The 16633-nt window shown below is 47.7% G+C and overlaps 1 protein-coding gene across 6 annotated transcripts in view; it reads right to left on the minus strand.

Annotated features, from left to right (window-relative positions):
• Positions 1 to 16633, minus strand: part of LOC134932978 (oocyte-specific histone RNA stem-loop-binding protein 2-like) — a 260183-nt gene that overhangs the window by 204069 nt on the left and 39481 nt on the right. The window contains exon 1 of one of the 6 annotated variants that reach the window (XM_063927878.1): positions 447 to 587. The exons of the other annotated variants lie outside the window; for them this stretch is intronic. The gene's annotated coding sequence lies outside the window, so the exon portion shown is untranslated. Of the gene's footprint in view, positions 1 to 446; positions 588 to 16633 lie in introns of those variants that run through there. 6 annotated transcript variants of the gene reach the window in all.

Here is a 16633-nt window from a genome sequence, read left to right on the forward strand (position 1 = left end):
GATGGCCTGCTGATAAGCAGACACTGGCGAGGTGGCTTCGGATGACTATTTCAGAAGCATATTCTCACGCTGATCTCCCTGTTCCGGAAAAGGTCTCTGCTCACTCTACTAGTAAGTTAGGTCCATCATGGGCAGCACAACGTGGTGCTTCAGCAGAACAGTTATGCAAGGCAGCCACATGGTCTTCCATTAACACATTCATTAGACATTATGCTGTGGATACCTTTGCCTCTCAGGACGCTGAATTCGGGCAAAGGATTCTCCTGTCCAATCAGGGAGTCCCCACCACTAAATTGCTTTGGGAAATCCCAATGTTATCCTGTGGGATAACCTGTGGACCCTGCCGGAGAAATATACGTTATGGTAAGAACTTACCGTTGATAACGGTATTTCTCCCAAGTCCACAGGGATCCCACAGTGACTTGAGGATCCTTTCACTTACTAACCTCTTCCTTCTTGCATGGAAGGGTGTGCATGTGTGTTCTTCTCGCCTGATTAGGGCTCTCTATGATGCTCCTGTCTTAAGCTTTGGGAACACAACTGATTTGTCTGAGCCAGGAGACGGGGATATATGGATAGGCCCGTTGCATGCCGAAAACTTTGACAGATTGGTGAAAATCCGCTGTCGCTTCATCATATCCCAATGTTACCCTGTGGAATTAGGAGAAATACCGTTATCAAGGGTAAGTTTTACCAAAACGTATATTTAATTTGAACACACCCCACCCAAATCTCTGTGCACATTACATCTGCCCCACCTGCAGCGCAACATGGTTTTAACAAATTGCTTATAAACATAAAGGCCCCATGTGTTTATAGTCCTTGCTTTGTGCACTGGGGCACAGTCATGTTAAAATAGAAGTGTGCCTTGCCCCAACTGTTGCCACAAAGTTGGAAGCATAGCATTGTCCAAAAAGTCTTGAAGTGAACACCATATTCTTGTACTAAACCTTTACAAGCAAAACCCAGATTTTAACCTATAAAAAGTAGTCTTTCGCTAAAAAAAAAAAAAAAAAAAAAAAAAAAAAAAAAAGGTGTATGCTTTAAAGTACTTGGATCACGCTTGAATTTCAGGATCAGTCATAACACAGCTTGTTATTATGACAAATAATAAATGGGACACTAACCAGGTCCAATAAGTTACACACCAATATACTAGAGAGCACAGACACAGAATAAAAATATTTAATGTGTCAATATATGCCACAATCTCAAAGAAAGCGGTTCTCCAGCAGCCATCTAGCTCAATACATAGGAATAGTCTTTTAGATACAAGTTAAAAACTTTTTGTAATATGGAGCAGTGGCAAGAGGTTCTAAAGTACATACACAACACGCTTTAGACAGAGGGCACATGCACAGAAAATCCAAAGTCCTGACAAGAAGTTAAGCAGTAGGATAGGATTATATATTATAATAGCACAGTAGAGTTTAGCAGAAAGTGCCAAAAGAACAAAATCAAGGTTAAACAATGCAGTCAAGGGTTAGAGCAGTGGTTTTCAAACTGTGTGCCGTGGCGGCTCCTATTTTTTATTTTTATTTAAGAGGTGGAGGGCTGCTGCTAGTTCTCCCCCTTTGTCCCGCCGCGGCCTGTGTCTCAACACCTTTGCTATGTACAGATGTCGGGACCTGGCGCATGTGCAGTAGTGGTGACTGTACTGCGCATGTGCAAAACCAAGGCTTCTATGGACTGCATCAGCTGCAGCCCATAGAAGCCGGCTAGGGCTGAGGAGGCAGGGAGCTGGCTTACTACAGGAAGCCAGCTCTCCGACTATAGCAGCCCGGTCTGATAGTCCCAGAGGGAGGAAACACCTCCCAATGGGACTGCCTGTAGTGTCTATGACTGGCAGGTAGGACTTCCAATAGGAAGTCACTGCCAGTCACAGTGAAGCCAGTGCAGTCTCATAGACTCCATCTGGCTTCACTGTCAGAGCAGGGTGATGGATTTTACCTGGAGGGCTTCAGTCCAGCAGCCCATAGGAAAAACCTGCCACTGGTCCAGTTCTAGGTCAAATTATTTACGGGCAATATAAGACAAAACCAGTGCTTGTGTCTTCCAATCAAAACATGTGGACAAACAGAAGCAAATCCTGTCACTCAGCACATTTGATTGAACCTAAGGATGACATATTTGCTGCGCTATAAAAGAAACTGTTAATATATTATATACACACAACTTACTTAATTTAATATTTTTGTCTGAAATTCTGAAGGATTTTTTGACCTGGGGTGCCTTGAAACATTTTTTGATACACTAGGGAGCCATGATTTAAAAAAAAAAAAAAAAAAAAGTTTGGGAACCACTGGGTTAGAGGCATGCAGAGAAATCCTTAAGTTTGCCAAGGGTGATGGGCAGACCGCACACAATCCTAGACAAAAAGTAAAATAGGGCAAGATGTACCAAGCCTTGGAGAGCAAGAAAGGTACCAACCAATTTGTCATTTTTCAAAGCCTATTAAACAAAAAATAGTTCAGAGCATATTAGTTGATGCATTCTCTCTCCAAAGCTTGATTCATCTCACCCATAATTAACAAAAATTGTAATACACCGTACAAAACCCAGGAGCACGTGTTGACTAGTATAGCAGAATCCATCACTAGCAAGGAGGCTTATCCCTCTCTGCCTTTTAAACTCACCGACCTAATACAAGAACATTTTAACACAGGAGTGTCCAGCCAAAATAGTTGACAATGTTATGCAAGCACTGCAATGTATCAACCAAAGCCCTGGTTATTGCTATTCAACAGGTGGTCATATGAAGTAGTAAAAGCCAGCAACCCATGAGCTGCTGTGTTCTAACAAGAACATGAAAGCATGCAATTCAATTCCAAGTGAAACGATCTTACATTGACAAATTCATGTGACAGGCTTTCATTTTTTTGGGGACATGTAATAGTCTAGTACCAAAACATTTACCCTTCTGATCTTTAGGGAGGGGGGGTACACACGGACTAGATTGCTTAGAAATTAAGCACGGATCTCTGTGTGTACCCCCCACAGCGATAGCGATGCACTATCGCCTGTGCTAGATTGACCTGCGTGCATGCTCAATCTAGCACATTGCTCATTTCACCCACTGGGTGAAATGAGCGGCCCCCCTTCAGTCCTCCACGCTCAGCACACATCATGCTGTGCTAAGCAGGGGAGGGGGGAAAAAAAAAAAAAAAAAAAAAAAATTAGATGTGGGCTGAGCGGTCTGTGTTAAGATCGTTCAGCACACATCTCCCAGGTCAGTACTGGCCTTAAGTGTCCTGGAGCGATCGCTTTGAGTTGGATTACATTTCATAGTCATTTACAAAGCTTCAAATTCTGCAGAATCTAATGGCGTCCCAGGGTAAGTCCAATTAGTCATTGCAGCTGCACTTTACAGCACCCTGAAGTCACACAACTGCTCACTGGGCCTAATTCGGAGTTGATCACAGCAGCAATTTTGTTGGCAGTTGGGCAAAACCATGTGCACTGCAGGGGGGGGGGGGGGGGGGCGCAGATATATGTGCAGAGAGAGTTAGATTTGGGTGGGGTGTATTCAAACTGAATTCTAAATTGCAGTGTAAAAATAAAGCAGCCAATACCCTGCACAGAAACAAAATAACTCACCCAAATCTAACTCTCTCTGCAAATGTTATATCTGCCCCCCCTGAAGAGCACATGGTTTTGCCCAATTGCTAACAAACTTGCTGCTGTGATCAACTCAGAATTACCCCCACTACCCCATAGAGGTCTCAGCAAAAAATTGTGCTAATTTCAGACCATGCAGGGCGAGATATCTGGTGCCGGTTCTGAAACACCGCAGCAAAAAGGTACCGGTAACTGGATCAACCCCCTAGACTGTACACAAAAAAAAATAAAAATAAATAATTCAGCAGTGTCCTAAAAGGGCGATTTAATCTTGTAAAATCAAATCCCCATAGTGAGGGGAAAAGGGGGAGAAACCTGGTACAATTTGAGGTGCACTCACCTAACTGGCAGATTTTAATATGATCGATATTGTCAAAATGTATATCCACAGTAGTAATATCTAATAAAGGCTTGAATGCCCAATGACCTAAATCAATGTATAAAGTATATTTCTGTTTTTGTGGGACCTAATTACCTAATGTCATTTGTGGGACCGGTAGGTTTCGAAGAAGACTCTCCGCTTGTCGAAGGCCGTTGTAAATGGCCCTGATTTCCAACACACTGATGTGTAGACAGGACTCCTGGTCTGACCAAAGACCCTGAAAATTTTTTCCTTGTGTGATCACTCCCCATCCTCGGAGGCTCGCGTCCGTGGTAACCAGGATCCAATCCTGAATTCCGAACCTGCGACCCTCCTGCAGGTGAGCACTTTGCAACCACCACAGGAGAGACACTGGCCCCTGGGGACAGAGTTATTTTCCCGATGTAAGTGCAGATGGGACCCGGACCACTTGTCCAGAAGGTCCCATTGAAAAGTCCTTGCATGGAACCTTCCGAAGGGAATGGCCTCGTAGGCCGCCACCATTTTTCCCAGAACTCAAGTGCATTGGTGAACTGACACCCTTTTCGGTTTTAGCAGGTCTCTGACCATGTTCTGGATGTCCTGGGCTCTCTCTATTGGGAGGAAGACCTTCATTTGTTCCGTATCCAGTATCATACCTAGGAACGGTAGTCGAGTTGTCGGAATCAACTGACTTCGGTAGATTTAGAATCCAACCGTGTTGCTGGAGCACTCTGAGAGATAGCGCCACACTGCTCAGCAATTTCTCCCTTGTCCTCGCTTTTATCAGGAGATCGTCCAAGTATGGGATAATTGTGATTCCATGCTTGCGCAGGACCACCATAATTTCCGCCATTATCTTGGTGAAAATCCTCGGGCCGTGGAAAGTCAAAACGGCAACGTCTGAAATTGGTAATGACAATCCTGTACAGCGAATCTCAGGTATTCCTGATGGGAGGCATATATGGGGACATGAAGGTACGCATCCTTTATGTCCAGAGACACCATAAACTCCCCCTCCTCCATGTTGGCTATTATCGCTCTGAGTGATTCCATTTTGAATTTGAATCTTTTTATGTACAGGTTTAGGGATTTCAGATTCAAAATAGGTCTGACCGAACCTTGATTATCACTTGCTGTATTCACAGCGTTTGAATTGCAGCTAACACTATATCCCTTTCCGATGTGGAAGCTGGTAGGGCCGATTTGAAAAATCGGCGCGGGGGCACCTTCTCGAATTCCAATTTGTAACCCTGGGAAACTATCTCCAACACCCAGGGATTCAGGTATGAACTGACCCATGCCTGACTGAAAAGTCAAAGACGTGCCCCCACCGGTGCGGACTCCCTCAGGGGAGCCCCAGCGTCATGCTGTGGGTTTTGGAGCAGCCGGGGAGGACTTTTGGTCCTGGGCACCTGCCGAAGCAGGTGCTCTTTTGGCTCTGCCCTTACCTCTGGCGAGGAAAGAGGATCCCCGACCTCTTCTGGACTTGTGCGACCGAAAGGACTGCATCTGATAGGGTGTTACTTTCTTTTGCTGTTGGGGAATATATGGTAAAAAATTTGATTTACCTGCTGTAGCTGTGGAAACCAGGTCCGTCAGCCCATCCCCAAACAATACATCACCCTTATAGGGTAGTATATCCATATGTTTTTTGGAATCCGCATCACCCGTACATTGGCGAGTCCATAAGGATCTTCTTGCTGAGATAGACATGGCATTGGCCCTAGAAGCTAGCAATCCAATGTCCCTTTGAGCATCCCTCATAAATAAGACTGCGTCTTTTATATGGGCTAGAGTTTAGAATATAGTATCCTTATCCATATTATCAAATTGATCTGTCAGCTCATCTGTCCAAGCTGCAATTGCGCTACACACCCATGCCGACGCAATTGTCAGTTTTAGCACAGCACCCGTATGAGAATAAAATAAGATTTTAAACCTACCGGTAAATCTATTTCTCCTAGTCCGTAGAGGATGCTGGGGACTCCGTAAGGACCATGGGGTATAGACGGGCTCCGCAGGAGATAGGGCACCTAAAAAGAACTTTGACTATGGGTGTGCACTGGCTCCTCCCTCTATGCCCCTCCTCCAGACCTCAGTTAGAGAACTGTGCCCAGAGGAGATGGACAATACAAGGTAGGATTTAGCAATCCAAGGGCAAGATTCCTACCAGCCCACACCAATCATACCATGTAACCTGGAACATACATAACCAGTTAACAGTATGAACAAAAACAACAGTAACGGTCCTAGACCGATGTTAACTGTAACATAACCCTTATGTAAGCAACAACTATATACAAGTCTTGCATAGTTTCCGCACTGGGACGGGCGCCCAGCATCCTCTACGGACTAGGAGAAATAGATTTACCGGTAGGTTTAAAAAATAAGATTTTACTTACCGGTAAATCTATTTCTCGTAGTCCTTAGTGGATGCTGGGGACTCCGTAAGGACCATGGGGAATAGACGGGCTTCGCAGGAGACCAGGCACTTTAAGAAAGAATTAGGAATACTGGTGTGCACTGGCTCCTCCCTCTATGTCCCTCCTCCAGACCTCAGTTAAGGAAACCGTGCCCGGAAGAGCTGACAGTACAAGGAAAGGATTTTGGAATCCAGGGTAAGACTCATACCAGCCACACCAATCACACCGTATAACTCGTGATAACCATACCCAGTTAACAGTATGAACAAGAACAGAGCACCAGATAAACCTGATGCAACCATAACACAACCCTTATTTAAGCAATAACTATATACAAGTATTGCAGAAGAAGTCCGCACTTGGGACGGGCGCCCAGCATCCACTACGGACTACGAGAAATAGATTTACCGGTAAGTAAAATCTTATTTTCTCTAACGTCCTAGTGGATGCTGGGGACTCCGTAAGGACCATGGGGATTATACCAAAGCTCCCAAACGGGCGGGAGAGTGCGGATGACTCTGCAGCACCGAATGAGCAAACACAAGGTCCTCCTCAGCCAGGGTATCAAACTTGTAGAACTTTGCAAAAGTGTTTGAACCCGACCAAGTAGCTGCTCGGCAAAGCTGTAATGCCGAGACCTCTTGGGCAGCCGCCCAAGAAGAGCCCACCTTCCTTGTGGAATGGGCTTTTACTGATTTTGGAGGCGGCAATCCAGCCGCAGAATGAGCCTGCTGAATCGTGTTACAGATCCAGCGAGCAATAGTTTGCTTTGAAGCAGGAGCACCCCAGCTTGTTGGATGCATACAGGATAAACAGCGACTCAGTTTTCCTGACTCCAGCCGTTCTGGCTACATAAACCTTCAAAGCCCTGACTACATCTAGTAACTTGGAATCCTCCAAGTCACGAGTAGCCGCAGGCACCACAATAGGTTGGTTCAAATGAAAAGAGGACACCACTTTTGGCAGAAATCGCAGACGAGTCCGTAATTCTGCCCTGTCCATATGGAAAACCAGATAGGGGCTTTTATGTGACAAAGCAGTCAATTCTGACTCACGCCTAGCCAAAGCTAAGGCCAATAGCATGACCACCTTCCACGTGAGATATTTTAACTCCACGGTTTTAAGTGGCTCAAACCAGTGTGATTTCAGATAACTCAACACCACGTTAAGATCCCAAGGTGCCACTGGTGGCACAAAAGGGGGCTGAATATGCAGCACTCCCTTTACAAACGTCTGAACTTCAGGAAGAGAAGCCAGTTCCTTTTGAAAGAAAATGGATAGGGCTGAAATATGGACCTTAATGGACCCCAATTTTAAGCCTAAAGTCAATCCCGACTGTAGGAAGTGAAGGAAACGGCCCAGCTGGAATTCCTCTGTAGGGGCATTCCTGGCCTCACACCAAGCAACATATTTTCGCCATATACGGTCATAATGTTTAGCCGTTACGTCCTTCCTAGCCTTTATTAGCGTAGGAATAACCTCATCCGGAATGCCTTTTTCTGCTAGGATCCGGCGTTCAACTGCCATGCCGTCAAACGCAGCTGCGGTAAGTCTTGGAACAGACAGGGTCCCTGTTGCAACAGATCCTGTCTGAGAGGCAGAGGCCATGGGTCCTCTGTCAGCATTTCTTGTAGTTCCGGATACCAAGTCCTTCTTGGCCAATCCGGAACAATGAGTATTGTTCTCACTCCTCTTTTTCTTACGATTCTCAGCACCTTGGGTATGAGAGGAAGAGGAGGAAACACATAAACAGACTGGAACACCCACGGTGTCACTAGTGCGTCCACAGCTAGCTATCGCCTGAGGGTCTCTTGACCTGGCGCAATACATTTGTAGCTTTTTGTTGAGGCGGGATGCCATCATGTCCACCTGTGGCAGTTCATCGGTTTGTAATCTGTGTGAAGACTTCTTGATGAAGTCCCCACTCTCCCGGGTGGAGGTCGTGCCTGCTGAGGAAGTCTGCTTCCCAGTTGTCCACTCCCGGAATGAACACTGCTGACAGTGCTTTTACGCGATTCTCCTCCCAGCGAAGAATTCTGGTGGCTTCCGCCATCGCCACTCTGCTCCTTGTGCCGCCTTGGCAGTTTACATGAGCCACTGCGGTGATGTTGTCTGACTGAATCAGCACCGGATGGTTGCGAAGCAGAGGTTCCGCTTGACTTAGGGCGTTGTATATGGCCCTTAGTTCCAGGATATTGATGTGCAGACATGTCTCCTGACTTGATCACAGACCCTGGAAATTTCTTCCCTGTGTGACTGCCCCCCACCCTTGGAGACTTGCATCCGTGGTCACCAGGACCCAGTCCTGAATGCCGAACCTGCTACCCTCGAGAAGGTGAGCACTCTGCAGCCACCACAGAAGAGACACCCTGGCCCTGGGGGACAGGGTGATCAGCCGATGCATCTGAAGATGCGATCCGGACCACTTGTCCAACAGATCCCACTGAAAGGTCCTCGCATGGAACCTGCCGAAGGGAATGGCCTCGTATGACGCCACCATCTTTCCCAGGACTCGTGTGCAGTGATGCACCGACACCTGTTTTGCTTTTAAGAGGTCTCTGACCAGAGTCACGAGCTCCTGAGCCTTCTCCATCGGGAGAAAAACCTTCTTCTGGTCCGTGTCCAGAATCATGCCCAGGAAGGGCAGACGCGTCGTAGGAATCAGCTGCGACTTTGGAATATTCAGAATCCAGCCGTGCTGTTGCAACACTTCCCGAGAGTATGCTACGCTGATCAGCAACTGCTCTCTGGACCTCGCCTTTATGAGGAGATCGTCCAAGTATGGGATAATTGTGACTCCTTGCTTTCGCAGAAGCACCATCATTTCTGTCATTACCTTGGTAAATATTCTCGGTGCCGTGGACAGACCAAACGGCAACGTCTGGAATGGGTAAGGACAATCCTGTACCACAAATCTGAGGTACTCCTGATGAGGCGGATAAATGGGGACATGCAGGTAAGCATCCTTTATGTCCAGAGACACCATAAAATCCCCCTCTTCCAGGCTTGCAATGACCGCTCTGAGCGATTCCATCTTGAACTTGAACCGTTTCAGGTAACTGTTCAGGGATTTTAAATTCAATATGGGTCTGACCGAACCGTCCGGTTTCGGTACCACAAACATTGTCGAATAGTAACCCCTTCCCTGTTGAAGGAGGGGAACCTTTACCACCACCTGCTGGAGATATAATTTGTGAATTGCCGCTAACACTATTTCCCTCTCTATGGGGGAAGCTGGCAGGGCCGATTTGAGTTAACGGTGAGGGGGCATCACTTCGAATTCCAGCTTGTATCCCTGAGATACAATCTGTATAGCCCAGGGATCCACCCGTGAGCGAACCCACTGGTGGCTGAAATTTCGGAGACGTGCCCCCACCGATCCTGGTTCCACCTGTGGAGCCCCAGCGTCATGCGGTGGATTTAGTGGAAGCCGGGGAGGACTTCTGTTCCTGGGAACTAGCTGTATTGTGCAGCTTCTTTCCTCTACCCCTGCCTCTGGCAAGAAAGGACGCACCTCGGACTCTCTTGCCTCTTTGTGATCGAAAGGACTGCATTTGGCAATATGGTGCTTTCTTAGGTTGTGAGGGAATATATGGCAAAAAGTTGGACTTCCCAGCCGTAGCTGTGGAAACTAGGTCCGAGAGACCGTCCCCAAACAATTCCTCACCCTTTTAAGGTAAAACCTCCATGTGCCTTTTTGAGTCGGCATCACCTGTCCATTGCAGAGTCCATAGGACCCTTCTGGCAGAAATCGACATTGCATTTATTCTAGAGCCCAGTAGGCTAATGTCTCTCTGGGCATCTCTCATATATAGGACAGCGTCTTTTATATGCCCCAGGGTCAGTAATATAGTATCCTTGTCCAAGGTATCAAGTTCCTCAGATAAAGTATCTGTCCATGCTGCTACAGCACTACACATCCAGGCCGACGCAATTGCCGGCCTTAGTAGGGTACCTGAATGTGTATAAATGGACTTCAGGATACCTTCCTGCTTTCTATCCGCAGGATCTTTTAGGGTGGCCATATCCTGTGACGGCAGGGCTACCTTCTTAGATAAGCGTGTCAAAGCTTTGTCTACCCTAGGGGAGGATTCCCAGCGTAACCTGTCCGTTGGCGGGAAAGGATACGCCATAAGCAACCGTTTGGAAATCTGCATTTTTCTATCTGGAGATTCCCATTTAACTCATGTGAAGGGGGAAAGGTCACCTCATGCCTTTTTTCCCCAAACATATAAACCCTCGTCAGGGACTGGGTTTTCCTCTGAGACGTGCAATACATCCTTCATTGCTATAATCATGTAGCGGATGGCTTTAGCCATTTTAGGCTGCAACTTTGCATCATCGCCATCGACACTGGAGTCAGAATCCGTGTCGATATCTGTGTCAACAATTTGGGATAGTGGGCGCTTCTGAGACCCTGACGGCCTCTGCGCTGTAGGAGCAGGCATGGGTTGAGACCCTGACTGTCCCAAGGCTTCAGCTTTATCTAACCTTTTATGCAAGGAATTAACATCATTTAAAACCTTCCACATAACCATCCAATCGGGCGTCGGCGGCGATCCCACATTCATTTGTACCTGCTCCGCTTCCACATAGCCTTCCTCGTCAAACATGCCGACACAAGCGTACCGACACCACACACACAGGGGATGCTCTATTTGAGGACAGAACCCCCACAAGGCCTTTTGGAGAGAGAGAGAGAGAGAGTATGCCAGCACACACCCCAGCGCTATATGACCCAGGAATTACACAGTAACTTAGTGTTTACCCAGTAGCTGCTGTATATACTGATTTTGCGCTAAATTTATGTGCGCCCCCTCTCTTTTTACCCTCTTTCTACCGTGAATCTGCAGGGGAGAGACTGGGGAGCTTCCTCTCAGCGGAGCTGTGGAGAGAAAATGGCGTTGGTGAGTGCTGAGGAAGAAGCCCCGCCCCCTCAGCGGCGGGCTTCTGTCCCGCGATTTTGTGTAAAATAATGGCGGGGGCTCATGCATATATACAGTGCCCAACTGTATATATGCCCACTTTGCCAAGAGGTCTCTAATTGCTGCCCAGGGCGCCCCCCCCCTGCACCCTACAGTGACCGGAGGGTGTGGGTTTAATGTGGGAGCAATGGCGCACAGCTGTAGTGCTGTGCGCTACCTCATATGAAGACTGGAGTCTTCTGCCACCGCTTTTGAAGTCTTCTTGCTTCTCACGCCGGCTTCTGGCTCGGCGAGGGGGACAGCGGCGCGGCTCTGGGATCGGACGACCAAGGGTGCGTTCCTGTGTTCGATCCCTCTGGAGCTAATGGTGTCCAGTAGACTAAGAAGCATGACCTATCCACAGTGAGTAGGGCTGCTTCTCTCCCCTCAGTCCCACGTAGCAGAGAGTCTGTTGCCAGCAGACCTCTCTGAAAATAAAAAAAACCTAACAAAATACTTTCTATTCAGCAAGCTCAGGAGAGCTCACTAAAGTGCACCCAGCTCGTCCGGGCACAGATTCAAACTGAGGTCTGGAGGAGGGACATAGAAGGAGGAGCCAGTGTACACCAGTATTCCTAATTCTTTCTTAAAGTGCCCTGTCTCCTGCGGAGCCCATCTATTTCCCATGGTCCTTACGGAGTCCCCAGCATCCACTAGGACGTTACAGAAATCTTATTTTCTCTTACGTCCTAGAGGATGCTGGGGACTCCGTAAGGACCATGGGGTGTATACCAAAGCATTCAATCGGGCGGGAGAGTGCGTATGACTCTGCAGCACCGACTGAGCAAACGCTAGGTCCTCATCAGCCAGGGTATCAAACTTAGCAAAAGTGTTTGACCCCGACCAAGTTGCCGCTCGGCAAAGTTGTAAAGCAGAGACGCCTCGGGCAGCCGCCCAAGAAGAGCCCACCTTCCTAGTGGAATGGGCCTTAACCGAATTTGGTACCGGCAATCCAGCCGTAGAGTGAGCCTGCTGAATCGTATTACAGATCCAGCGAGCAATAGTCTGCTTTGAAGCAGGAGCGCCAATCTTATTGGCCGCATACAGGACAAACAGAGCCTCTGTTTTCCTAATTCTAGCCGTCCTGGCTACATAAATCTTTAAGGCCCTGACTACGTCTAGGGATCTGGAATCCTCCAGGTCACCGGTAGCCACAGGCACCACAATAGGTTGATTCATATGGAACGAAGAAACCACTTTAGGCAAAAATTGCGGACGTGTCCTCAATCCAGCTCGATCCACATGAAAAATCAAGTAGGGGCTCTTGTGTGAAAGAGCCGCCAATTCTGACACTCGCCTTGCTGATGCTAAGGCCAACAACATGACCACCTTCCAAGTAGGAAATTTCAACTCAACCTTATTAAGCGATTCTTGGAACTGCAACACCACGTTCAGGTCCCATGGTGCCACTGGAGGCACAAAAGGGGGCTGGATGTGCAGCACTCCCCTTACAAACGTCTGGACTTCTGGAAGAGAAGCCAATTCCTTCTGAAAGAAAATAGAGAGGGCCGAAATCTGTACCTTAACCGAGCCTAATTTCAGGCCCATATCCACTCCTGTCTGTAGGAAGTGGAGAAAACGACCCAGATGAAAATCTTCCGTAGGTGCATTCTTGGTCTCACACCAAGACACATACTTTCTCCAGATACGGTGATAAATGTTTTACAGTCACCTCCTTCCTAGCCTTTATTAAAGTAGGGATGACCTCTTCCGGAATCCCCTTTTTGCTAGGATTCGGCGTTCAACCGCCATGCCGTCAAACGTAACCGCGGTAAGTCATGAAATACACAGGGCCCTCAGAGGAAGAGGCCAGGGGTCTCCTGTGAGCATCTCTAGTAGATCAGAGTACCAGGCCCTTCGAGGCCAGTCTGGGACAACGAGTATTGTCTGTACTCTTCTTCGTCTTATGATCCTCAACACTTTCGTGATGAGAGGAAGAGGAGGAAACACGTAGACCGATTCAAACACCCATGGTGTTACCAGTGCGTCTACTGCTACTACCTGGAGGGTCCCGAGACCTTGCGCAATACCTACGAAGTTTTTTGTTGGTGTGACGCCATCTTGTCTATTTGAGGGGTTCCCCAAAGACGTGTTATGTCTGCAAAGATTTCTTGATGAAGTCCCCAACTCTCCTGGATGGAGATCGTGTCTGCTGAGGAAGTCTGCTTCCCAGTTGTCCACTCCCGGAATGAAGACAGCCAACAGAGCGCTTACATGATTTTCCGCCCAGCGAAGAATCCTTGTGGCTTCCGCCATCGCAACTCTGCTTCTTGTCCCGCCTTGGCGGTTCACATGAGCCACTGCTGTGACATTGTCTGATTGAATCAGAACCGGTAGGTTTCGAAGAAAACTCTCCGCTTGTCGAAGGCCGTTGTAAATGGCCCTGAGTTCCAACACATTGATGTGTAGAGAGGACCCTGAAAAGACCAAAGACCCTGAAAAGTGTTTCCCTGTGTGACCGCTCCCCATCCTCGGAGGCTCGCGTCCGTGGTAACCAGGATTCAGTCCTGAATCCCGAACCGGCGACCCTCCAGCAGGTGAGCACTTTGCAACCACCACAGGAGGGACACTCTGGTTCCTGGGGACAGTGTTATTTTCCGATGTAAGTGCAGATGGGACCCTGACCACTTGTCCAGAAGGTCCCATTGAAAAGTCCTTACATGGAACCTTCCGAAGGGAATGGCCTCGTAGGCCGCCACCATTTTTCCCAGAACTCGAGTGCATTGGTGAACTGACACCCTTTTCGGTTTTAGCAGTTCTCCGACCATGTTCTGGATGTCTTGGGCCTTCTCTATTGGGAGAAAGACCTTCATTTGTTCCGTATCCAGTATCATACCTAGGAACGGTAGTCGAGTTGTCGGAATCAACTGTGACTTTGGTAGATTTAGAATCCAACCGTGTTGCTGGAGCACTCTCAGAGAGAGCGCCACACTGCTCAGCAATTTCTCCCTTGATCTCGCCTTTATCAGGAGATCGTCCAAGTATGGGATAATTGTGACTCCATGCTTGCGCAGGGCCACCATCATTTCCGCCATTATTTTGGTGAAAATCCTCGGGGCCGTGGAAAGCCCAAACGGCAACATCTGAAATTGGTAATGACAATCCTGTACAGCGAATCTCAGGTTCCTGATGGGGGGCATATGTGGGGACATGAAGGTACGCATCCTTTATGTCCAGAGACACCATAAACTCCCCCTCCTCCATGTTGGCTATTATCGCTCTGAGAGATTCCATTTTGAATTTGAATCTTTTTATGTACAGGTTTAGGGATTTCAGATTTAAAATCGGTCTGAACGTACCGTCCGGTTTCGGGACCACAAATAGGGTTGAATAGTAACCTCTTCCCTGCTGGTGCAGGGGAACCTTGATTATCACTTGCTGTATACGCAGCGTTTGAATTGCAGCTAACACTACATCCCTTTCCAATGTGGAAGCTAGTAGGGCCGATTTGAAAAATCGGCGCGGGGGCACATCCTCGAATTCCAATTTGTAACCCTGGGAAACTATTTCCAACACCCAGGGATTCAGGTCCGAACTGACCCAGGCTTGACTGAAAAGTCGAAGACGTGCCCCCACCGGTGCGGACTCCCTCAGGGGAGTCCCAGTGTCATGCTGTGGCTTTTGGAGCAGCCGGGGAGGACTTTTGTTCCTGGGCACCTGCCGAAGCAGGTGCTCTCTTGCCTCTGCCCTTACCTCTGGCGAGGAAAGAGGATCCCCGACCTCTTTTGGACTTGTGCGACCGAAAGGACTGCATTTGATAGGGTGTTGCTTTCTTTTTCTGTTGGGGAATATATGGTCAAAAATTTGATTTACCTGCTGTAGCTGTGGAAACCAGGTCCGTCAGCCCATCCCCAACAAATACATCACCCTTATAGGGTAGTACTACCATATGTTTTTTGGAATCCGCATCACCCGTCCATTGGCGAGTCCATAAGGATCTTCTCGCTGAGATAGACATGGCATTGGCCCTGGAAGCTAGCAATCCAATGTCCCTTTGAGCATCCCTCATAAATAAGACGGCGCCTTTTATATGGGCTAGAGTTTAGAATATAGTATCCTTATCCATATTATCAAATTGATCTGTCAGCTCATCAGTCCAAGCTGCAATTGCGCTACACACCCATGCCGACGCAATCGGTCTTAACACAGCACCCGTATGAGAATAAATACCTTTTAATGTAGTTTCTTGCCTGCGATCTGCAGGGTCCTTAAGGGCCGCTGTATCAGGAGACGGTAGCGCCACTTTCTTGGACAAGTGCGTCAGGGCCTTGTCCACAGTGGGGGATGACTCCCTAAGCTCCCTGTCCTACTTAGGGAAGGGGTATGCCCTATAAATTCTTTTGGGGATCTGCGGTCTCTTTTCTGGAGTCTACCAAGCTTTTCCAAAGAAATCATTTAATTCATGGGATGCGGGAAAATGAATAATCTGTTTCTTTCCCTTAAACATGTGTACCCTTGTGTCGGGGACCGAGGGTTCATCCTCAATATGCAACACATCCCTTATTGCCACAATCATACACTGAATGGTTTTAGTCACCCTAGGGTGCAATTTTACTTCGTCGTAGTCGACACTGGAATCAGAATCCGTGTCGGTAGTAGTGTCTTGTGTTAAGGGACGCTTTTGAGACCCCGGCGGGCCCTGTGAGTCGGTCCAATCTGAGGATTGACCCCCTAATTCAGCCTTATCAAGCCTTTTATGTAAAGATGCCACACTTGCATTCAGAGCCGGCCCTAATCAATATGATGCCCTAGGCAAGATTTTGGCTGGTGCCCCCTAGCACCACCGTTGGTTCTGCCTCTGACCTTGCACCTCTTTCCCAGCACCATCACCCCTCACCCATAGCAGTCCTTGTACCCCCTGTATTTTAAATAGGAACAGTTCGCACATTTGACGCATAGCCCAAAAAGGGGCATCTTCTTGCTGGGAAGGGGCATGGCCACACAATGTTAACCCGAATTCCAATTATGCCACACAGTACTGCAACTTTATTCACATTTTATCTTGCGATAGTGTCCATAATTCATATTACATCCCACAGTAGTATCACTTTACCTTATAAACGTTACTCCTCACAGTAGAGCCCCTTATTCACATTACATCACACTGAATTGCTCCTTATTCACATTACAGCACACCTTATTGCTCTTTATTCACATTAGATGACACAGTAGTGCCCTTTCTATATGCAACGCCACATAGTAGAGCACCTTATACACATAATGCCACACATTAGTAATGCATTTATACACAACTCCACACAGTAATGCCCCTTACATATATCAGA

This window comes from Pseudophryne corroboree, chromosome 6 (assembly GCF_028390025.1).
Source record: "Pseudophryne corroboree isolate aPseCor3 chromosome 6, aPseCor3.hap2, whole genome shotgun sequence".
NCBI classification, from domain to species: Eukaryota; Metazoa; Chordata; class Amphibia; order Anura; family Myobatrachidae; genus Pseudophryne; species Pseudophryne corroboree.